Below are 22528 nucleotides of genomic sequence, written 5' to 3'. Positions count from 1 at the left end.
AAATTAGCGAAGCTAACCCACACATGGAAAATGCTTTTACATCAAATTTCAAAATCATTTAAAATACAAATTTTGCTCATTTAGCTGAAGATCAGTGTTGCAAGGTTGTACAAAACAGCGAATTGCAGTCGACAGGGTAAAACCATAGTAAGCAGATGCCTTTTGTCGTCTCCACAGGAAGTAGCTAGGAAACTGTCGTTTCTTTACTGAAAATTCAGTCAGCTAAATAAAGCAGGATTATAAATTCTAAGTAGTCTCAACTGTAACATTGTAAGATCTGTAAATCAGTCAGAAATATAAGCAAGCCCTTCAAATCACTCAGAAAACTTAACAGATACCTACTGAAGAGTTAACATTTTCAAGCAATGAGCATTTTTAAAAAGTCTCAGCACCAACATAATGTGGTCTGTAACAGCTGTTGTAAAGCTCAACATCAATTTTATGTCGGCTCAACTGCTAAACAGCAATCACAGTGACATCCCTTAGGAGGCATTTAAGAGCCCAAGAGCATAGCAATTTAAAACCTGAGCAGGAAATCAAAACTCAGCCCTAGTCTGTTTACGAAAACACTTCTCCCTGTGTTCTTGTACCACCACCTAGTGGTTACATGGCTCTCAGTTAGCCCATTAATAGAAACCAAATAGCAGCTCTTGTGATATTTAAAAACAGAAAGGAGAAAGAAAGGAGGAAGAAGAGGGAAGGAAGCAGGGAGGGAGGAAGAAAGCAAGGAAGACAGGGGGAAAAGAAAAACAAAAGTGACAATATAAAAAGACCAAGGAAAGGAAAAAGGAGAAGAAAGTAAAATCAAAGAAAAGCAAGAATACATATAATTTCCAGGTCTTAAGATCTACTTCCTTATAAAATTCATAGTTATCAAGTTAGACTAAAGCATTATTTAAAACCATTTTGTTCTGTGCATTTATCACGTACATAGAAATTCTGTAGTTGACATAACAACTGGCTGTTAAAAAAAAAAAGGTGGGTGAATTTCTAGGGATTTATTCGACATTATAGAACCTACAGATATGTTTGCCAATGTGTATGAACGAAGTATAAGATTATATAATTATTTGTAATAGCTTCACTATTGGTCAGTAGAGCTGTATATGTAAATTACGGCACATCTATGAAGTAAAGAATGAAATAGATCTTTGCCTCACTGTGGAACAATGTCTAAGATATCTGGGTAAGTGGGGGAAAGCAAAATGTAGAATAACGTGTTTTGCATACCACCACTTGCACAAAAATAAATTTTCTTTTATCTGCATATACTCCCTCTGGAAGCTGGAAAAATTACCTCCACAGAGAGGAACCAGGTGAGTCGGAAGCCAAGGTGGGAAAGAGACATTTCCTAGTTGAAACCATGTGGATGCAGCCCTATTCAAAACTAAATAAACAAACTCTAAACTGAAAAAGCAGTACATGATTAAAAGAAACTAAGTATTACATGTGGCCTTTTTGAAATCAATGAAACTGCCTCTGAAATTTTTCATTTGAAGAAATACTTGTCACATTGAATGCGAATGTAAACAATGTAACTGTGACAAAAACTGAAGTTTCAATTTTTCTCTATAAAAAAGAAATATGATAGTCCGAAGGGGAGACATTCTGTGTAAAGAGCACAAAATTAAAGTAATGGAACACTAAGCCATTTCACTCAGTCTGACAAGCTCTGCAGCCCTGGGCTGAGGAAACTTCTTTCGAGAAGAGTCAGGATGGTTTAGGCCCTCATGCTCCAGGCTGAACTGTTTGGACAGTGAGAAAAGCACACTGGAGGCAGCGCCGGTTGCTCACCAGATGTCTAAAGGTAGCAAAGCTGAAACTATTAGGTGAAAAGATGCAGGGAAGGTGTACAAAGTTTTTAACAGAGGAGGAATGACAGCAGGACCATTTGGGCTCAGCTCGCCCTTCACAAATGACCGTGCTTTTTTTTTTTTTTTTTTTAAAGATTTTTTTATTTTTTCCTTTTTCTCCCCAAAGCCCCCCGGTACATAGTTGTGTATTCTTCGCTGTCGGTTCTTCTAGTTGTGGCATGTGGGACGCTGCCTCAGCGTGGTCTGACGAGCAGTGCCATGTCCGCGCCCAGGATTCGAACCAACGAAACACTGGGCCGCCTGCAGCGGAGCGCGCGAACTTTAACCACTCGGCCACGGGGCCAGCCCCATGACCGTGCTTTTATAGACTCTGGCCATTCTCTTCCAAATGAGACGACTACGCCCGTAGCCATGGGGAGAGGTAGATGCAACTGGCAGAAGAATGAGGTCCATGGTAAATTTTTGTGTTAAACTGTTCATTTGTTAAGTACAAACATTTAACATCAACCACTATTTCTATCCTCTTGACTTAGCAGTTCTCTATTTTTTATTATTCTAGGAGCCTCACAAAATGAAAATCTCTGAGAAGTCCTAGAGAAAACCCTGAGTACTTTGGGGAAGCAGGAAAATAGGTTTAGAAAGGAAAAAACCCTCAAGTTTTGGATCATGAGACCTGGGGAAACTGATGTCATAGGATTGGAGGGCATACGAGAACACCACAGGAACGAAAGCCTGGGCAAGGCACAGACAAGGAAGGACTCCTCCCGCCTCTCCCCTAATCAAAGAGAAATGCATTGGGGTGTTTGACTTTTGTTTCATGACCTGATAAAAACTTCCTACAGTTGATACTCCTCTTTTCTTCTTTTGTTGATGTTCATGAAACATAGACTATATTTCAAAGGTCAATATAAGCTATGCCACCATGATGGTTAATTTTATGTGTGAACTTGACTGGGCCAGGCGGTGCCCAGATATTTGGTTCACTGTTATTCTGCATATGTCTGTGAGGGTGTTTCTGGATGAGATTAATATTCGCATCTGTAGAGTGAGCAACGCAGATTGGCCCCCTTAATGTGGGTGGTCCTCATCCAATCACTTGAAGACTGATAGAATAAAAGGCTGAGTAAACAAGAATCCTCTCTCTGTCTGTCTTTGAGCTGGGACATCCGTCTTCTGCCTTCAGACGAGAACACAGACTGGAAGTTAGACCATTGGCTTCTGATTCTCAGACTTTCAAATTCAGGCTGGAACTATACTCAGCTCTGGATTTAGCTTCCCTAATCATGTGAGCTAATTCCTTATGATAAATCAATACCTACCTACAAATGTCCATACATGCACACACATGTCCTATTAGCTCTTCTCTGGAGAACTCTGACTAATGCAGCTGCTTTTCCAAGTGCTAAATTCTATAGAAAATTCTTAAGTAAATATGTAAAATACTTAGACTTTAAACTACAAACAGACGGTTGTTGGAAACTTGGCACAAAATCAATACTATATCCTGTTGAGGGTAAAAGATATCCTTAACTAGCACGTGCTGTGGAGCTAACATTTGAAATATTTTAAAACATATTAAAATATATTTTTATATTATATATCTTACATATAATATATATTAAAATACATTAAATGTAGCCTAATAGATTAGGCTATATTTAAAATATATTAGGATATATTTTAAAACATTTTAGAATATTCAATAATCAGAAGCGACTAGGTTCTCTTTGGGAAAAGGTATGGGAAACAAGACATATCCAAGAAGCAATACAACCAACTGAGATATTCTCATGATGAAATTGGTTCAGCCTCATAGCTTTTGGACAAAATTGCATCAATGGTCACTAGCATAAGTATTGAGCCTTGAAAACAATATAATAAATTTTTTTCTGTGTTAAATTTATATATATCTTCAACATGATTTTTAAATTTCTTTAAATTAAACTTTTTATTTTGAGATAATTATATATTAACATGCAGTTGTAAGAAATAATACAGAGATTCTATGTACCCTTTACCCAGTTTCCCCTAATAGCAACATTTTACAAAACTATAGTGCAAAGTTACAACCAGAATATTGACATACATTCAAGATACAGAACATTTTCATCATCAAAAGCATCCTTCATGTTGCCCCTTTATAGCCACACCCATTCTCTCCAAACCCCACTCCCTCCTTAAACTTTGGCAACCACCAATTTGTTCTCCATTTTTATAATTTTACCGTTTCAAGAATGTTCTATAAATGGAATCATATAGTATGCAACTTTTGGAGATTGGCTCTTTTCACTAGGCATAATTCTCAGGAGATTCATCCAAGTTGTTGCCTACACCAATAGTTCATTCCTTTTCATTGCTGAGTAATATTCCATCATATGGATGTACCACAGCCTGCTTAAATATTCACTTGTTGAGGGACATGTAGGTTGCTTCTAGTTTGGGGCTATTACCAATAAAGTTGCATGATTGTTTGTGTACAGGTTTTTGCATGAACCTAATTCTTCATTTCTCTGAGCTGAATGCTTAGGATTTCTATTGCTGGGTCATATGGTAGTTGCATACTTAGTTTCTTTAACAAAATGCCACACTGCTTTCCAGAGAGGCTGTACCGTTTTACATTCCTAACAGCAATGTATGGGTGATTCAGTTTCTCTGAATCCTTGCCACCATTTGATATTGTCACTGTTTTTTACTTTAGTTGTTCTATTAGGTTTGCAGTGATATCTCATTGTAATCTTAACTTGCATTTCCCAAACAGCTAGACCGTTGAACATCTTTTCATGTGCTTATTTACCATCAGTATATCTTCTTCAGTGAAATGCATTTCTATATGTGCTGTCCAATTTCATATAGGATTTTTTTTTAATGTCTGTTGGGAGTTCTTTATATACTCAACATATCAGTTTTTTGTCAGGTGTTTGCAAATACTTTCTCCCAGGTTGCAGCTTTTCATCTTCTCAAGAGGGTCTTTCTCATAACCAAAGTTTTATTTTTGAATTTTGACAGAAGTCTAATTCCTTTTAGGAATTGTGATTTTGCTTTCGAGTTGACGAACATTTTTCCTAGCCTAGATCCCAAAGATTTTCTTGTATGTTTTTTTCCTAAAAGGTTTAGAGTTTTATGGTTTACATTTAAGTTCATGCTCCAATTTATTTAATTTTTGTATAAAGTGTATAAAATGTTTTGCATAAAGACTAGTTCAAAGTTCTTTTTTTGAGTCTCTAGATGTTCAATTGCTCCAATACCATTGATTTTTCAAGTTTACATTTCCTCCATTGAATCGCTTTTGCACCATTGTCCCAAATTCGGTGGGCCTATTTATGTGAATCTGTTTCCAGGTTCTCTAGCCTCTGCTGCAACCACACAGGCCTGATTACTGTAATAAGTCTTAAAATCAGGTAGACAAATTCATCCCACTTTATTCTTTTTCAGAATGGTTTTATCCATTTTAGTTCCTTCACTTTTCCGTATATATATTTTAGAATAATCTTTCTATATCTACGAATAATCTTGCTGGGATTTTGGTAGAAATTGAGTTAAACATGTATACCAATTTGAAGAGAATGGATCTTTACTATGTTGAGTTTGCCAGTCCGTTAATATGGTATGTCTCTGCATTTATATAGATCTTTGATTTCTTTCATCAGTGTTGTATGGTTTTCAGCATACAAGTCCTACACATGTTTTGTAAGATTTACATCTAACTTTCTTTTATTTTGAGTTTAAATAGTATTGTATTTTTAATTTCAGTGTCCATGTGCTCATTTTAGTATATAGAAATACTATTAATTTTTCTATATTTATCTTATATCTTGTGACCTTACTGAACTCACTTATTAGTTCTAGAGAGTTTTTGTAGATCCCTCGGAATTTTGTACATAAACAACCATGTCATCTGCAAATATGGACAGTTTTATTACTTTCCTTCCAATTTGCATTCCTTTTTATTTCCTTTTTTTGCCTTAATGCGCATCTTTCAGTGTAGAATGTCATGTCAATGTCAATAACGTCTCAAGTTGCAAAGCCAAGAAATAGCAGTATAAATGCATGATTGGAAACAGTTTAAACCTAGAAACAAATAGTTAAAAGAGTTAAAAGTGAATGTCTGCAGAAAATGGGAATTAGGGGATGGGGAGGGATGGAAGAGAGGCCTGTGTAATTCCTCATAAGCTTTGTAGTATTATTCTACTTTAACTGCAAGTATGTGTTATTTTGATTAAAAACTCATTTGAAAATATAATAATGATCACAATGCACTCTGAAAAAATTTGAGCAATACAGAATGGTACTACCTAAAAAGTAAGTTTCTCTCCCTTCCCCACTGTCCAAGGTGACATATCCTCTCTAATTGTAAAGAATCTGGTGTGTTGGGCCAGCCTGGTGGCACAGCAGTTAAGTGAGCACGTTCCGCTTAGGCGGCCTGGGGTTCGCTGATTCAGATCCCGGGTGTGGACATGGCACCGCTTGTCAAGCCATGCTGTGGCAGGTGTCCCACATGAAAAGTGGAGGAAGATGGGCACAGATGTTAGCTCAGGGCCAGTCTTCCTCAGCAAAAAGAGGAGGATTGATGGCAGATGTTAGGTCAGGGCTAATCTTTCTCAAAAAATAAAATAAAATAAAATAAAAATGTTTAAAAAAATTTTAAAAAAGAATCTGGTGTGTATACTTCAAGACAATTTTTTCTGCACACGCAAATGTACATTTAAATAAAAGAAGCAGCTCAGGGATAAGTAGCTGTTATGGTTAATTTTATATGTCAACTTGGTTAGGCCACAGTACCCAGATATTTGATTTAACACTATTCTAGATGTTTCCATGAAGAAGTTTTTTGGATGTGATTAATATTTACGTAAGTGGACTCTGAGTAAAACAGATAACCCTCCCCAATGTGGGTGGGCCTCATCCAATCAGTTGAAGATCTTAAGACAAAACAGACCAAAATCCCCAGAGGAAGAGGGAATTCTGCCTCTAGACTATCTCCAAACTCAAATTGCAATTCTTTCCTGGGATCCAGCCTGTCAGCCTAAGTTGCAGATTCTGCCCTTGCCAGCCTCCATAACCATGTGAGCCAACTCCTGAAAATCAGTCTCTCTCTTTCGATTGATCGATCCATCCTATTGGTTCTGTTTCTCTGGAGAACCTAATACAGTAGTGTTTTAAGAATACGTTGAGAATGGACCTGGAAGCTGAGAGGAATGAGTCTGAACTAAGTTATGGGATATGCTCTAAAGAAGTCTTTCAACAGAAAATGGAAAAGCAAAGATAAACTGGTTAGGTGTTTTGCGTGATTGCAGCACAGAGAAAGGCATTAAGAGGATCACTAATATGAGGCATGTTTGTTCAAGGAGATAAATTTTAACAGCATTTTAAGAGATGACATGCTGGTGGTTATGTTCACATGAACACAGCTGCAATTCGTCTTTCACTCAAGCCAAAGACTGAAGAAAAATTGGGGAGAGAAGCTGAAATAGTAGAAAGCAGTAAGGACCCAACCTAACTTACTTTCAAATCCCTTATTCTGTCTTGAATTTGCTGTGTTGTCTTGGATAGGTTATTTCATTTCTTTAATCTTGTGTTCTCATGGCTATAAAAATGGGATAATTACACCTCTCACGATTATGGAGATAATTAAAGAAAAGGATGTATGTGAATGTAAAACCCACATTACGCTGGGCAAGAAGTCCTTAACGAGGAACGAATATTAGTTGCTTCCAGGGAGCAGTTTAAAGGACAGCAGGGCTCAAGTGACTTCCTGGTAGGGGGAGGTCATCACAGGGGAGGCGAGGCGGGGAGAGAAAGAGAGAAAGGGAGAGAGGGGGAGAATGGCGGGGGGGGGGGGGGGGGGGCGGGAGGGAGGGAGGGAACCTGATCATCCAGAAATAAAACAATTGCCATTTAGAAAGAGAATGTGGGTGGAGCGTCCAAGTTAGTGAGGCAGAAAGCCTGAGCTCCAGGAGCAAGCAAGGAGGAACTGGAGAAAATATTTTTTTGTGGTATTCTTTGTTTGTCATTGTACATTAATGAGGTTAATTTTTTATTAGGATGTTAATAGATGGCACTAGAATTTCTCTTAGGGAGAGAACTTAGTTCAGGAAAATGTGCTCGTGGCTCCTTCCCTCCTTGGTGCAGAGCAGGGTGTTAGCAGGAAACTAGAGCCAGAGGAAGAGCAGGCTGTTCTGCATAAAATGGAGGGAGGGATTTCTTGTTTGCTTGTTTGTTACCCTCTGGACAAAGGGGTAAAAATGAGTAACCGTCAGAGAGAAGGAAGGAGAAGCCAGCAAGATAGAAAACCAGGGAGGAGGAGAGAGGAATCAGTGAAAGCCTCGGGTGGTGAGTGGCCAAAGAAGAAATGCCCGATGCACCTGTGCTATTCTCAGGGCTTTGCTCCGCTGTAACGCAAATTCCCATCTCTGCTGTCTCCCCACTGAACTCTCGTGTGAAGGGACTCAGCTCATGGAGTCCAGACGGGCTTTCACCTGCGCATTGATGCTTTTGTTTCAAGAGCGTATATTTTGAAGATCCCAGGGCAAAAGGTATTGCATGTGTCCCATAAGTCTCAAGGAACCTACTGATTTTCAATAAATTCACTTTTTCAACCTTATTTCTCACTCCTTCTCAATGCAAGTATGCTACAATTATTTCTCAGCACATTATCTACCAAACACACTTTTTCAGTATCATCTGAGGTATTACCACTGTCTTCTGCTCCCTATTTAATTTCTATACAAGGTTCAGCTCAATAGCCCCTTCTTTAGGAAATCCTGATGACTCCAGCCCAGAGCCATCCTCCACCCACCCCACCCCCATGTCTTTAGGATATATGTGTGTCATTAATTTGGTGATTAATTCTTATCTTTTCATAAGCATATACCTTAGTCTCTAGACCACTTCAGGGAAGGGGTCAAAGTAAATTCAGTGAGAATAATGTAAAACATCAGAGAGTGTCATTGTTTAATGTTGTAGAGATAAATGACAAGCAATTGTCTGGGTTTTTCAACTTTTCAGCTATGTTTTAAGTGGAATTATTCATAATAACACAAAACCTGGTTAATTCTCATTTCTATAAGATCTTATACTAATTCTGTGTCACAATGCTTCGGCTAATACTCGCAAATTAATCTTCATCGTAATCACAAGCTACAACACATCTTATTTGGGCTTCCCAAAGGCCTCGGGCTCCACCAGTGAGCAGAGCAGATCAACTGTGCTTTTCTATCAAATGCTCAGTGAAGTCTCTCTTGAAAAGCACTCCCTGTTAGTATTAAGCCTAGTTTTCTGGGCACAATACATTTTTTGGCTGAGGGTCTTCAATCAACATCTTACACCTTTAACCACATGGATAGGTGCATCAATCAAATTATTTTATTGAGTGCTTTATAAATGTAAAAATAATGGAATTTTGGAGCCACAAAGCTGCCCACAGAAACACTTTGCTTTTTCCTGGTCACTTTTGGTTTCATATGATGCTGTTCAAGAAATCTGAGTGATGATGACATGCTGTGCTCCCTATGGGACACACTTTTGCTTCCAGTTTCATTGATTGAGCATTGTATCAGGGTAGTACCACACAGCATTATAATAGTGCACTACTGGGGAGAAAAATAGTCTTGGCTACTCCAACAAAAATCACTGCAGATTACAGCTACTGAAATTACAAAAAGAATAATGCCATGAAAAGTGAACACCAGTGTTTTGTAGCATATGAAACACCTCTCACCAAAGCACATAAACTTTTAACCAGCAAGAGACATCTTTCTAGAAGGCTGTGGCTGTAACATAGGTATCTTGACTACAGCAATAAACATAAGCTAATAAAAATGATGACTTTCTTCTTTTTGAGCCCCTATATATCTCAGAATGTATAGAAGAATTCTGAATAATAGATGGTTGTACAAGAAATATTTCTAAGGGCCTCTTCTTGCCTGTTACCCTGGGAGGAATGCCTCTGTTGTCGATGACACTGTATTGCAAGAGTGGCCCATCTATGTACATCTTGACCAGTTGTTTCAAACGTTAGTGTATATGAAAATCATATTGGACGTTTATTCAAACGCAGATTCTTGGATCACTCTGCAATAATTTCTGTTAGAGTACATTTGGAGCGGGGCCCAAGCACCTGTGTATTAACTAGCAACCCAGATGATGAGTTGTGGGACCACACTTTAAGAAATACTGCTTTGGCTCTTGGACAACATAAGCCCTACGCTCTTAATAATGAGAAATGGAAATAATGTTGATGAGTTTCCCCCCCTGTACTGATCAGGACCTGAGCCAATCTGGGCTCTGAGGCAGTTAATCGTGTCTGAGACAGCATGTTGTGCTAGGTAATGAAGGATTTCTAATATGAAAATTTCCAGTAAGGAAGGTTCATTTTAACAAGGTCATATGACTGGCGGTCAGTTCAGTACATACGGGAACGTCTGATACTCAGTTTCAAGGCCTGTGCAAATTTCTAATTATCAAAGCAGCAAAGCGCTTCAGTGCTGTATTTTTGGTGATTCAATTGTGTGGATAAGTTTCTCTTTAATTAAATAGTCAGCATTTGATGCAAACTGACAAAGTGTGAGTGGGCAGGTTGTTGCAGACATTGAGTCCTTAAAATAATTCTTAATTTTATTGGCATTTCAGTACGTAGGATCACTTTTAGAATTAGGGCACTAGCATTATAAGAAGCATCTCTACTAAGACAGTGTGGCTTATGGTCCTTTTGTGGGGTGACAAAAGGCCGTTGGTTTTGCAGTCCAGGGTCCTGAGTTTGAGTCCTAGTTCTGCTACTGCAGCTTCACAACCTTGAGCAAACTGCTTCATCTCAATAAAATCTCCTGTATGGAGGTTTTTTAAGGAATCAAAGAAATCCCATATGGAGATGACAAGGCACAGCAGTAGTGAGATCTCACGCTCTCTTACTCCCATCCTTAGGGATATTTCCTTTCTTGATTGACAGTGTGACTAGGTAGCAAGTCATCCAAACTGGAAGGTCCAGGGTCGTTTTAAAAAAATCCATCCCCCTCTTCATGTTTCTTATCTCACTAGTCAGCAGATCTATCAGCGCTGCTCCTAAAAACCTCACGGACTGCCATCTGCTCTATCAGGCCTTTATACACGGCGCCTCCTTCATCTAGAATGGCCTTCCCTTTTAGCCCTCCACAGGAGAGACACTGATGTCTCAGGCTCGCAGAACGTCGCAAAGCCCTTGATCATTCAGTGCTGCGCAGCTTTCCCAAGGGTAACAAGGCAGCAAGTACCACATAGTGCTGCAGTCAAAACCAGGACACTGTCCACCTCGATTACCCCTGTGGTTGAGTTGCTTCCTCACCCGGATCTCTGCTAGAGGAGTTAAAGAGTGACCTTTCAACACAAGCTCCGGGAGGAATCCTGAGTTGGTTGCCTGGTTTTCTGGGTTTGATCTCCCCACCCCACCTCCTGCACTAGGTACTTCAGAGAGACACATCCTGGCTCCTGGTGTGGGGTGGGGATGGTTTGGATGGAGGGAGGGTCTTTGTTCCTTTTTGTATGTGTCTATCATTTATCTGACAATTCTCTCTCTTCCCCATTGGCCTTTCCCCATTCCTCGTACTTGTATGGTACAAGCAATAAAGACTGGTTTCAGAGGGGGAAAAAAAAATATATATATATATACATACATACATACATATAATCCATACCTGCCCCTGCCTTCTCTTGAGGCTCCAAAGGCTGCCTGTGCAAAGCAGTGCCCACTGTCGGCGGCTTCCATCCTGGGGGCTTACCTTAGGAAAAGGAAATGAATCATCTCTTTCACAGATGTCTTAAACCAGATAAAATGAAGCCATTGTTTCAATTTGACTAAAAGGAGTTTCCTATAAGTGTGTTTTAACAAAGGGAATCAAGATGCAAAGAGTATCTATGCTAATTAGAAATGAAGAGGCCTAGAAAAAAAGAAATCAAAGTGACATTTTCGGAGGAAAAATTTTCTCTAAAAGTAGGAAAACCTGAATTACATACTTAAGAATGAAAAACATGTCAAATGATTTATCTTGAAGCATGGTTACCCTACCTGCGTACCTCGGTGCCTCCACATAGTTTTTGAAAGCTAAACAACAAGGACTAGATGTTAAGACACCAATAAACATATGTTAAGTAAGTGATTTTCAGAAATAAATAAATCTACTATAAACGATGGACCTAGATATTAAAGAGTACAATTACGAAAAGTATAAAACAATGATCCAAAAAACATGAATTTTCTTGCCTTATTCTTGCTGCTGCCAATTCCTAGAACCAAGTTTTAAAGAAAGTCAATGACTGAGACACAATGATAAACCCAGCAGTGGCAACCTCTGAACTGGCAGGAAAAGAAAAGTGGCATGCGCGAGCCTCAGGGACGGGTCCATCCTACACGGTCTAGGAAATCTGTCCTCTACAGGGTTAAGCACATTTAGGACTTAACAATGATTAAGAGATTTACTCAAGCATTTGCCAAACACAAGACAGCTTCATGAGGTTACTAGGAGAATGTGTTCTGGGATTCGGGCGGACGCATCTATATTTCTGCAACATTATTACAAGGAGGCTTTTCCACGGCACAAGTTACCTCCTGCTTTATTATTCCATCTTCAGTAGCATTTTTTTGAAGTTCATCTATGGCTGGAAATACTTATGCCAAATAAAGAAGTAAACTACAGGAGGGTGCAAGTAAGTGCAGTTAATCATGAGATTAGAGCTAGAAAAAGAACGAGGCTAGTCAGATTGTCCAGGAAATAGGGTTCCTTTTCTGAAAATAAAGACTATAAGGAGCTGTTTGATATTGTGTACATTCAAAAAACATAATAACTGTCTTTGATGGAGCACCTAATATGTGCTAGGCTAACGCAGAGTTAAGCTACACTCTTTGGAACGCTTATCTTGTTTGATCCTTATGAAATAAGCACTATTTCTATACACATTTTACAGATGAAAATTTTAAAACACAGAGAGGTTGAGTAACATATCCAAGGTTAAACAGCTACCATGGGGTAGACAGCCTGTGTTTTAACTGCCAGACTATATACCCAATCTTACTATGTATTATTGATAGTTTCAACTAATCAAATTTTGTCTGCTTCTAATAAACTGGAAAAACGAAACTTGTTAAAAGTTTTAAGGTAGGGGGCTGGCCCCATGGCTGAGTGGTTAAGTTCACATGCTCTGCTTCGGCGGCCAAGGGTCTCGCAGGTTTGGATCCTGGGTGCGGACATGGCGCCGCTCATCAAGCCATGCTGAGGCTATGACCCACATAACACAACCAGAGGCACTCACAACTAGAATACACAACTATGTACTGGGGGGCTTTGGGGAGAAGAAGAAGAAGAAAAAGAAAAAGAAAAATATTGGCAACAGATGTTAGCTCAGGTGCCAATCTTTAAAAAATAAATAAATAAAAGCTTCAAGATAACTATCAAATCATTCTTCCTCTCAACAGAGCATAAAACCAAACAATTAATCCAGATAAGTGTATGACACTGTAAGAAACACAGATAAGAATAGAGGAATTAGAGGAAGGGGAGGTGCTATCCTGATGAAGACCAGGGTGGGAAAAAACCAACAATGTTCTTAAGGACTAAAATAAAGCTGTCCTATTAAAACCAAGAAGAAATTGAAACTGTACAGATGGCCCAAGGTAGTATGAATGCAAGACCAAGTTATTTTGCAAGTTCTATGCAAGATTTTTTATTCTATTTATTTATTTATTTTTTGCTGAAGAAGATTAGCCATAAGGTAACTCCTATGCGAATCTTCCTCCACTTTACATGGGGGTTACTGCCACAGCATGGATGACAAGCGGTGTAGGTGCACACCTGGGATCCTAACCCATGCACTTGCGCTGCTAAAGCAGAGAGCACCAAACTTAACCATCGTGCCATGGGGCCAGCCCCCAAAGATGTTTTATTTTAAAACCATAAAACTCTTAAAACATTTTATATCTACAACCCTCCCCCTCATAGCAACAATACTCAATGTAGAAATAAATTCGATGCAAAACATTTGCTTCTATGTATTTCTTTAATGTCATATTTTAAGATATGAATACTTTTTTAATCAAAAATCCCCTCCCCCTCTCTAACAGGAAATTACTCCAGGGAGTTGGGGACACAAGGCTGGCTGAGCAGAGAGGATCTGGAACACAGGTAGGTGGGACACAGGCTGGCTGATGAGCACACACGTCCCTGGAAGAGGAAGGACAGAATGCTCTGGCCAGGTTGGGTTGACAATGGTAAGAAACAACAAGTAGCATTAGGAACAGTGTGCCTAGCTAGCTAGTCCCTTTGATGATGGGCTCCGGGGGATTCAATTTTATCAGAAAGAACAAAACCAAAGCCTCAAGTTCCTAGCACAGAGGAAGAAAAATACCCCCTCGAATATGCTTCGTCCACAAGAATTTATCAGGGGCACAAAAATGTAGACATTGAATATAGAAAAACAATAACTGTGTTTCCAAAGAGCCTACTTGTAGTCTACGATGAGACAAGATTTTCAACACTCTCTAGCTACAGAGGGGCTGCTGAGTTCACGGGGAATGGAAGCAGAAAGGTATGGTTTCAGGATATGGAGGAGCAAGTTGGCTCTGCAAGCCTTGATAGCTCCCACCTGCATGGAGGATGCAGCCTTTGTTTCAAGTGATGGCACCCTGGGCACACGGCTTGGAGCTGTCGGGCAGCTGCAGCAGCGGCCACAGCCAGGGCGTTCTCAGGCCTACACTGGGAAGTCAGTCAGAGCAAGTCAAAGCAGCCACACTTTAAGAGAAGGAAGATGGCAGTTGGGAGACTTCCAAGAAATCGTCTCTCCTTTATTCGAACTAGAGAGAAATTAGAGGAATCAAAGCACAAAATAACTATTAGCACACATTCTGGTTGGCCCCCAAGGCTGATGACCTAGGGAAATAATACCTGTTACACATGAGTACAGAGAAATCTTTAATAGCCAACAACTAATAATAAAAAGTATTTCTTGAGCTACGACCACTCTGCTGGGCCCTAGTCATGCAAAGAAGGAGGCATGGTGCTTGTGCTCATGCGCTTCAGAAGCCCAGGTGGGAAAGATAACACAGTCAAGTAGACACACAAATGAGAAAATACCCTAATTACAGACTGAAGTGATTTCTTCTAAGGAAGGAGCCTGGTTATATGGAAGCAAGACGAAGGAAATCGGCCTAAGAGGGTCTGCGGGGTGGAGGTTTCCCACTTGAAAATCTTTTATAGCGATAGAACAGTATGCGATGTAACTATTAACACTGAGAGTTAGCTAAGAAATCTAGATGACCTAGAGGTTTCTATAAGTATGGAAGGAAAAGAAATGTGCTTCGGATAGATTTGTTCAGATGGGCACTGCTAAGCAGACCAGCCTCTAACAGGCAATATTTGATGAATCTTATTACTGTCGTTTCATATAGTACCATGAAACCAAGTTTTCTTAGCTATTGCCAATTATAATACCCAGCTGTGGCACGGGGCACTTAATTATTTATTGGTTCTCTCACAAATCCCCAGTGAGGGAAGCTAATGTTCTTAACTGCATGCCCACTGAGAGAAATTTTACAAATCACAGCACACTACAGCTCAAGCAGGATGGCTATGTACTATGAAACGAGTAAAACTGACTTAATAAATGAAAAAAAATCTCCATAGTAACATGTTTTAAAATGTATTTTTAAACATAATATTTAGCATACTTAATCTTTGAGACAAATTAAATTTTGATAACCTTTAAACTGAAGTAATTAGTATCAAATACTGTTCTGTGAAGGTCAAGAAACTGCAACCATATTTTCTCATAATAGTGATGATAACAACACCACAATCAAAGATATTGAAGGAAAGAGAACCAATTAAATGGAAAGGCAACTGCTAGTTGGAAACAAAAAATTGAGTAACATTTTTGTATTTTAAGCTGTTGCAATAATAATTAAGACAAATTCCTTTCAAGTTAACTTAAAATACTTTAATATTTAGCCCTATCTTTATCCTTTAACCTAACAAGAATAGAATAAGCATTGTTCTAAGGAGATAAGAATTTTAAGAAGTTTCTCCCAGTTGCCTATAGATGGTTTTTCAATACATTTTCAATGTGTTGAATTCTTTTTTTTTGCTATTAGCCCTGAGCTAACATCTGCTGCCAATCCTCCTCCTTTTGCTGAGGAAGACTGGCCCTGAGCTAACATTACTGCCCATCTTCCTCTACTTCATATGCGGGATGCCTACCACAGCATGGCTTGCCAAGCGGTGCCATGTCCACACCAGGGATCGGAACCTGCAAACCCCGGGCCGCTGAAGTGGAACGTGTGCACTTAACCGCTGCGCCACCAGGCAGGCCCCATGTGTTGATTTTTTAAATTTATAAAAATTAAGAATTTCCAACTTCTTAAAATATTTCTATCAAAGTTTTGAAGAGATTTTGCCAAGAAAAGCCTGCAACGTTTAATGCAGTGTCATTCTTAACTCCTGCTGAATATCCTTACGCAATTTGTGTATTTCAAGCAGTTCAGCCCGCCATGGTCAGGAAACTATGATCTAAACGGTTTTGAGGCCTGTGCCTACTGAATTTCTGTTCTTTATCCTCCTGATAACTTAGTGTGCAAGCCATCAATACAAACTCTTGATCTTCCTGTGGGTGGCTAAGCTTACAAAGAGAAGACAGACAACATCCTCAGAGCTTGAATGGGGAGATCTCCTAGCTAATATGTTTTGGCAAGAATAAGGACGCTGGGCTCACCTTTGCAGCAGGTCAGGACGCACCCACAATTTAGAACTTCGGCATATGCTAGAATATGAGGGGCTCTGCCAGGGGGGCAGATATGGCTTGGGAGTGAGTTGTCTAAAGCAATGCTACTCAGAGTCTGTTCCAGGCATCAGCAGTTAGAAAGGCAAATCCACGACCCTCACCTACTGAATCCGAACCTCTGAGCTAGGGCTCTGTCTTAACAAGCTCTCCACGTGATCCTTAGTCTCCCTCAAGTGCAAGAACGTCCAGTCTAATAGAACCCTGTGTGCTGGGTTATCAGACTTGCTATAGACAAACAGGTGAAGGAGTTAAGTTCCTCCATTCCAGCAGCAAGGACATCACCTGGGACCTTGTGAGAACGGCAGAATCTCCTGCCCCAACCCTACAGAACCGGAATCTGCATTTTCGTTGGAAATCAACCTCCTCTGTCCTCCTGGAAGGCACTCCTTTGGGCAGTCAGCCCCCGCCCCTCCTGCCTGTCCTCTCCGGCAGTAGCTAGAGAGCCCTGGGCTTCTTTTCACTCTCCCCTCTCAAAATCCCCATTCACGTAACATCTTGCTTCAGCCAGGTGTGGGGGCCTGGAGGTGATTTTTTTTGAGCTAAGGAGCTTCAGCGAGTAGTCATCGATAAAGACTTCAATGTGTTACTGATTCCTGTAATATCAGTATTAAAAATAGCAGATTTCTGGAGATACATTGTAAGCCAAAGAATAAATCTTTAATGGTGTGATTCTAGACACAGTGAGAAGCTGGTAGAGAAAATCAAGGTTGTGTGAGAGCTGCAGTTTTTGATATGCTACCAATCTGACATGAGATAAGCAGGCTGAGCTGGTCTTGGTCTTCCACCCAGATCCCTTTCCTTTCTATTTAACAAGAACTGACTGAACACAGAACTCTCCTCCAAATGGGAGTCTCATCACCTCCCTAAGCTATCACCTAGATTTGCTTCAACTGTCTGATGACTCCAGACCACTGTGAGCCCAGTGTTCAAAGTGTTTTAGGCTAGTAACACTTTAGTGGATCCAGGAGTCCAAGAACTAACTTAAACCGAATACACAGCTGGGGGTGGGGGGATTTTGAAGGTCCTATATGCAGTGGTCCTTTGCAGCACCCTGAAAAGTCCTGGATTTGCACACTCTTTGCCTCCTCCATCCACCCACCCCAGTGCCAAATCTGGAAATCCAGGTTTCCAAAAATCGTGATTATAGGATGGGGACGGCAGCAAGGAAACATACGTCATTTTAAAAAAGTTTTCTAGGCAATTCTGATACATATGCCCAACTTCTCCAACTGATTATCACTGATCAGTTGGGCAAGTTTTATTAACGTTCATGAAGATTTTATACATAATTCAATGGTGCCTACACTGTTATTACTTGAAATGAGACATATCATAAAAGTACAAGTTTTCTTTCACATATGTGAAATGTTATTTTATACAATTTGATTGATGCATGATTTGATATCTACAAGTTCTGAATCAACACATAGGTACACACATGCAAAATCAATAGCTATTATAATGTTTAATTTTGAAAATCTCGAATTTTACTGCTAAGTCTTGTAATCTTGCACCATTTAAAATGAAAACACAAATTGAAGAGAGCTACATTTATTAAACACTTCATTAATATTTACTTAACATTGACAGCGCACTAACTACTACAGCAAACAGCCTTCTGGAATTTGGGCAATCATTTATTTTCACTTAACATTCACAGTAAAGTTTGAAAATATGACTCTACTTCTGCCAGTTTAAGCTTGATTTCTAGGATTTAACTGAAAAATTGGAAATAAACAAAACAGATCTTCTTGCATTTCAATTGTTTACAATGTAACTCATTGATCTGAAACAAGCCTTTCCAAAGTTGAGATTGTGGCGAATTTTTACAAGATGGATAATAAAGGAGAAACCAGTTTTTCTTTTTATTTATTACAAAAACAGTATTACCACATAAAGGGAAAATTAAGTTTACCCATAATCCCACCATCCAAAGATCTTATCTGTGTATTATTTTAATCTTCATCCACAAACACGTTTACATAGTTGTAACTTGCGTATTTACACAATTTTGGGAAAAACCACCCTTTAAATCCTAATATACAGGATTATATGTAGACTCCTCTTTAAGGAAATTATACTGTGTAAAATCTATAATACACAATTTGCACCATGATCCCCAAATACCCAACAGCTTCAACCCTCCAGACCAAATTACTACTGCCTTTCTTTCCTTCTCCTTTTGAGTACATGAATTAAGATGAGGCTCACATGAGTCGAGTTCATCATCTCTGAAATACTATATGTAAAATATAGCTGTTTTTGTCTCGGTTTTTTAGCACTATGTCTTTGCGCAATCTTTATAAAAATCTTAAAATTACATCTTAAACATCCCCATACTAACTTAACTGATAATCTCAATCTTTCTTAATTATTATTCCACTCTTCTTGAGCTTGTTTTATAGGCAAGGCAGTTAATACGAATGACAGACGAAGGGAACCTGCATCTAAATACGCTACCCATGCCCAGGGAGCAGCAGCTCTGTTTAGGTAGAGCAGGTTCTGTGATGGCAGAAATACCAGCCTGGTCCACCAGACATCGACTGTGTGATCTTGGGCCCATCACTCTGTCCCCTTGCACTTCAGGTTGCTCTACTGTAAAATGTAAAAGGAATATTTGCATTCTATCTCTTTGGGGATATTACAGCAAAAACCAGAAAACAAAGCATTTTGAAATCCTCAGATGAAAGGTACTGGGTGTTTTTTTTAAACAAAAGATTTCATTTTTTATTAATATTCATTGGGAGAAATATAACTTATTACTAACCTGTATACTAAAACTCCTCTGTATCATTATGGTTAAAAATTAGGAGTTCACCTTTCCAATGTTTCAAGAACAGGTCTGGAGAGCGTGCTGAACCGGTTTCATTCAGTGACACACTGACATCTAGTGGAGATTTATGGTGTGCTATGGGAGACCGTCCACCCAAAAATAACGCCACAGTTCTGGTGGGGCAGAGAAGCAAAAGCACCTTTTGGTCTTTATGCACAGCATCAAGAAAAGATTGAAACAAATTTTAAAAGGTACACTTCCTGTACATTTGCTTTTGCTTGTTCAATTAAAAACACTGGCCAATTCTCCAGACAGTTAATCAAAAGTTATGGGATGATGCTGGGGGGGGGGGTGGATGGTAAAGATCTGTTTAGTTTCGTAGTTGTGGGAGGTCCCAAAAACCTGCCTTCTGATTCAGAGTTTAAAGGAGCAAGTATGTAACTATGTGCTCACCTGCTCTTTTCTTTCCACAGTGAGCGCCAGCAGAAGTGGTGCAGGAAGGGGACAAGGCGAAGGAGGGGAGGGGAGATGAGGGAAGTGAAATGTGGGGAAAGTAAGCTTTCTAGGTTTTTTCATTACATCTCCTGAATTAATTTCTGTACCTCTTTGTGGTTAGAATTTATTAAATCCAGAAGGAAAGTTCCTTTAAGCAAATGTGTGTAAGCTTTTTGGCATATCATTTATCTAAACCTGCTCACTTAATACACTGCATTTACTTTGGATTAAAGATAAAAATAAAATGTTCCTATTACACTGAGCTTTCACAAATGCCTAGCACCATCAGTAAAGTGTGGCCCAGTTTCCTCTCTGTCCCTTCCAAAGGCTACAAGAAGTCAATGCTGAGCGGCCTCGGGAGGACATCAATTTGATACCTGCTTACTTTAACACGTGATTATTGAAAGCAAGATGAACAAATATTCATGGGAAGATTGTCACTATCAAATTTTATCTGCTACAGTACAAATTTAAATTTTGCCCCTCCCCCCTTTAGTGAAAGTTGGCAGGACTGAGTGCAGAAGCTCTACCTGAGCTACACCAGCTACTTCCTTGTTCTACTGCGCTTCAGCCACTGGATGGGCCTCCTTTACACCACTGTTCAACGGCTTCACTACTCCAATGAACAGGAAAGGCTGAAGAAGATGAATGCTGGAAGCTGGAATAAAGAATTTTTTATACTGTTCTGTGTCTAGCCTCTGGTCCTGGCAGACCCTTCCACCACACCTCTTCTGGAAAAAGAAAAAAAAGAAAGGAAGGAAGGGAAAAAGGAAAAAAGAAAAAGTGAAAACATCTTACTGTTGGTCTAGAGGAAACGCAGAACTAAAAGAAACCTCAAGCATTAGGAAATGTGTGATTTTTCTCTTGAGAAGAATGTGCATGAGTTTATTCCCACCACACCCAGGATGCTTCTATATCCTTAACTCCTTCACTCTTTATGTCTGGGAATCAGAAGAATCATCTAGAAATGATTAGACCCAAGCAGCTCTCAAGTCTAAAATCCTAGAAGAATCTTATGGCAGGTACATTGCTTAATTATAACCACACATCCTTAACTAAATATGTATCCATACTTGGTGGTGTTAAATTTAAAAAAAGAAATATACTCACTTATATCCTCCTTGGCAATTAATAGTAAACTTCAATCTTCAGAGCCCAGAGACAAAAACAAACAAAAAACAACAAAAAAAGATGTGACACAACCTATTAGCACAAGCAAAACAATGTTCTACCCGTGAAGCCTCATGCTGCTCTCCAACATGTAATTATCCATGCGATTTGCAACTGTTACGTTTCACTGCTTTACAAAACAAGTTTTTCCAGATACTTTACACTGCCCAGTGTTTTACTATTAAATGAATTTTTTTCCTGTCATTACAACATTTCTGCAGTGTAGTTGTTTTTTGTTCAATTATTTAATTGAAAAAATTCAGGCCCAGAGAAGTGAAAAAAAAAAAAAAAATTCCTACTTACAGAGCAAGACAGTAAATAAAATATTGGAAAGTTTAGTTACTCTATTACAGGCTGGTGGTTAAATTAATTCTATTATTTTGGCTCTAGAGTTCAGTATCCTAAAGACCCAGAAGTCAGAATTGAAATAGTTATCATTGCAGTGTTTTACTCTAAAGAAACTACTGTGATAAATCATGACCTCTGATTACTCAAGAGATAATACAACAAATTTAAAAGTTGTCATCTCCATCTTCATTTCTTTCAAGAGGAAGTGTCAAAAATACATCAGGCTGCAACCATTGGTAATTAGTTTTCACATATGTGTAATTTTTATTCGAAGATGCGTTTTATTTTGGAAATGGTAATTTTGAAGATTCCTTGGCAGGATCCTGACTTTGAAGTTAAGATTAGTAGCCCTACTGTGTTAAATAAGCAGATTCCAGTGATATTCAGAGAAGCCATCAGCCATTTTGGGAGGTGTGTCCTCCTAAATCACTCTTCTAGTTCCATTCTCCCAGGCACTCTTCTACCGAGCAGACAGGAACTGAGTCTTGCAGACTTGCTCAACATTGTAGATGCTAAAGAAGAGGCGACTAGTAAGAGACCAGTCCATGGGTATGTTACATGGAAGGAATCTAGAGATGTGGTCAGAGTACCTGTGCACAATATATTTAATGTCGGAAAAGAATTTGCAGTAATGTTACAGAATCAATACTAATATTCCTACCACCACAATCCACCAGCTTTTGTGATCTTGGCTTTCCTGGAAATGTAGAGAAAACAGAGACAAGTCTTACAGAAAATGAGGACACTTTTTATTGATCTCTTTATCCTTTCAGCATTAGGAAAGCAGCAATACAATATTTTTAACCCAAGCTCAAAGGAGGGAACCTTTCCCCAAAGCTTAACTGGACTGGATGTTTTCTCCACATTATAGTACCCTCTCCTCAATGGACATCATGCATCAAGATGATAACCTACAACTGAGTGCAGAATGGGGGTGCTTTTGCTGCTTTTCTTCAGAAGTCCCCACTGGAGTGTTCCTATCTCGTGGGCTTGGCATCCTATGATAGCTAACACTCCATGTTCCCCAAATGATAACCACACAAGTACATAATCTTACTTTGAAAATGCATGAATAGAAAAAAATACATTTCTAGCTAATCACTAAGAAGGCTCTAACAAGCTTCAAGTCAAA

The 22528-nt window shown here is 39.2% G+C and overlaps 1 long non-coding RNA gene across 1 annotated transcript; it reads right to left on the bottom strand.

Moving 5' to 3' along the window:
• Window positions 1-1925: 1925 nt before the first annotated feature.
• LOC138918794 (uncharacterized) lies at window positions 1926-21123 on the bottom strand. The gene is made up of 3 exons (XR_011428552.1): window positions 20989-21123; window positions 11480-11563; window positions 1926-2245 (listed from the first exon to the last, which is right to left on the bottom strand). It is a non-coding gene; the product is annotated as an uncharacterized lncRNA (long non-coding RNA).
• Window positions 21124-22528: the final 1405 nt, after the last annotated feature.

Source organism: Equus caballus, chromosome 18, assembly GCF_041296265.1.
Source record: "Equus caballus isolate H_3958 breed thoroughbred chromosome 18, TB-T2T, whole genome shotgun sequence".
Classification (NCBI taxonomy): domain Eukaryota; kingdom Metazoa; phylum Chordata; class Mammalia; order Perissodactyla; family Equidae; genus Equus; species Equus caballus.
Note: the sequence above shows the minus strand (reverse complement) of the source record. Positions and strands in the feature narration are given on the sequence as shown.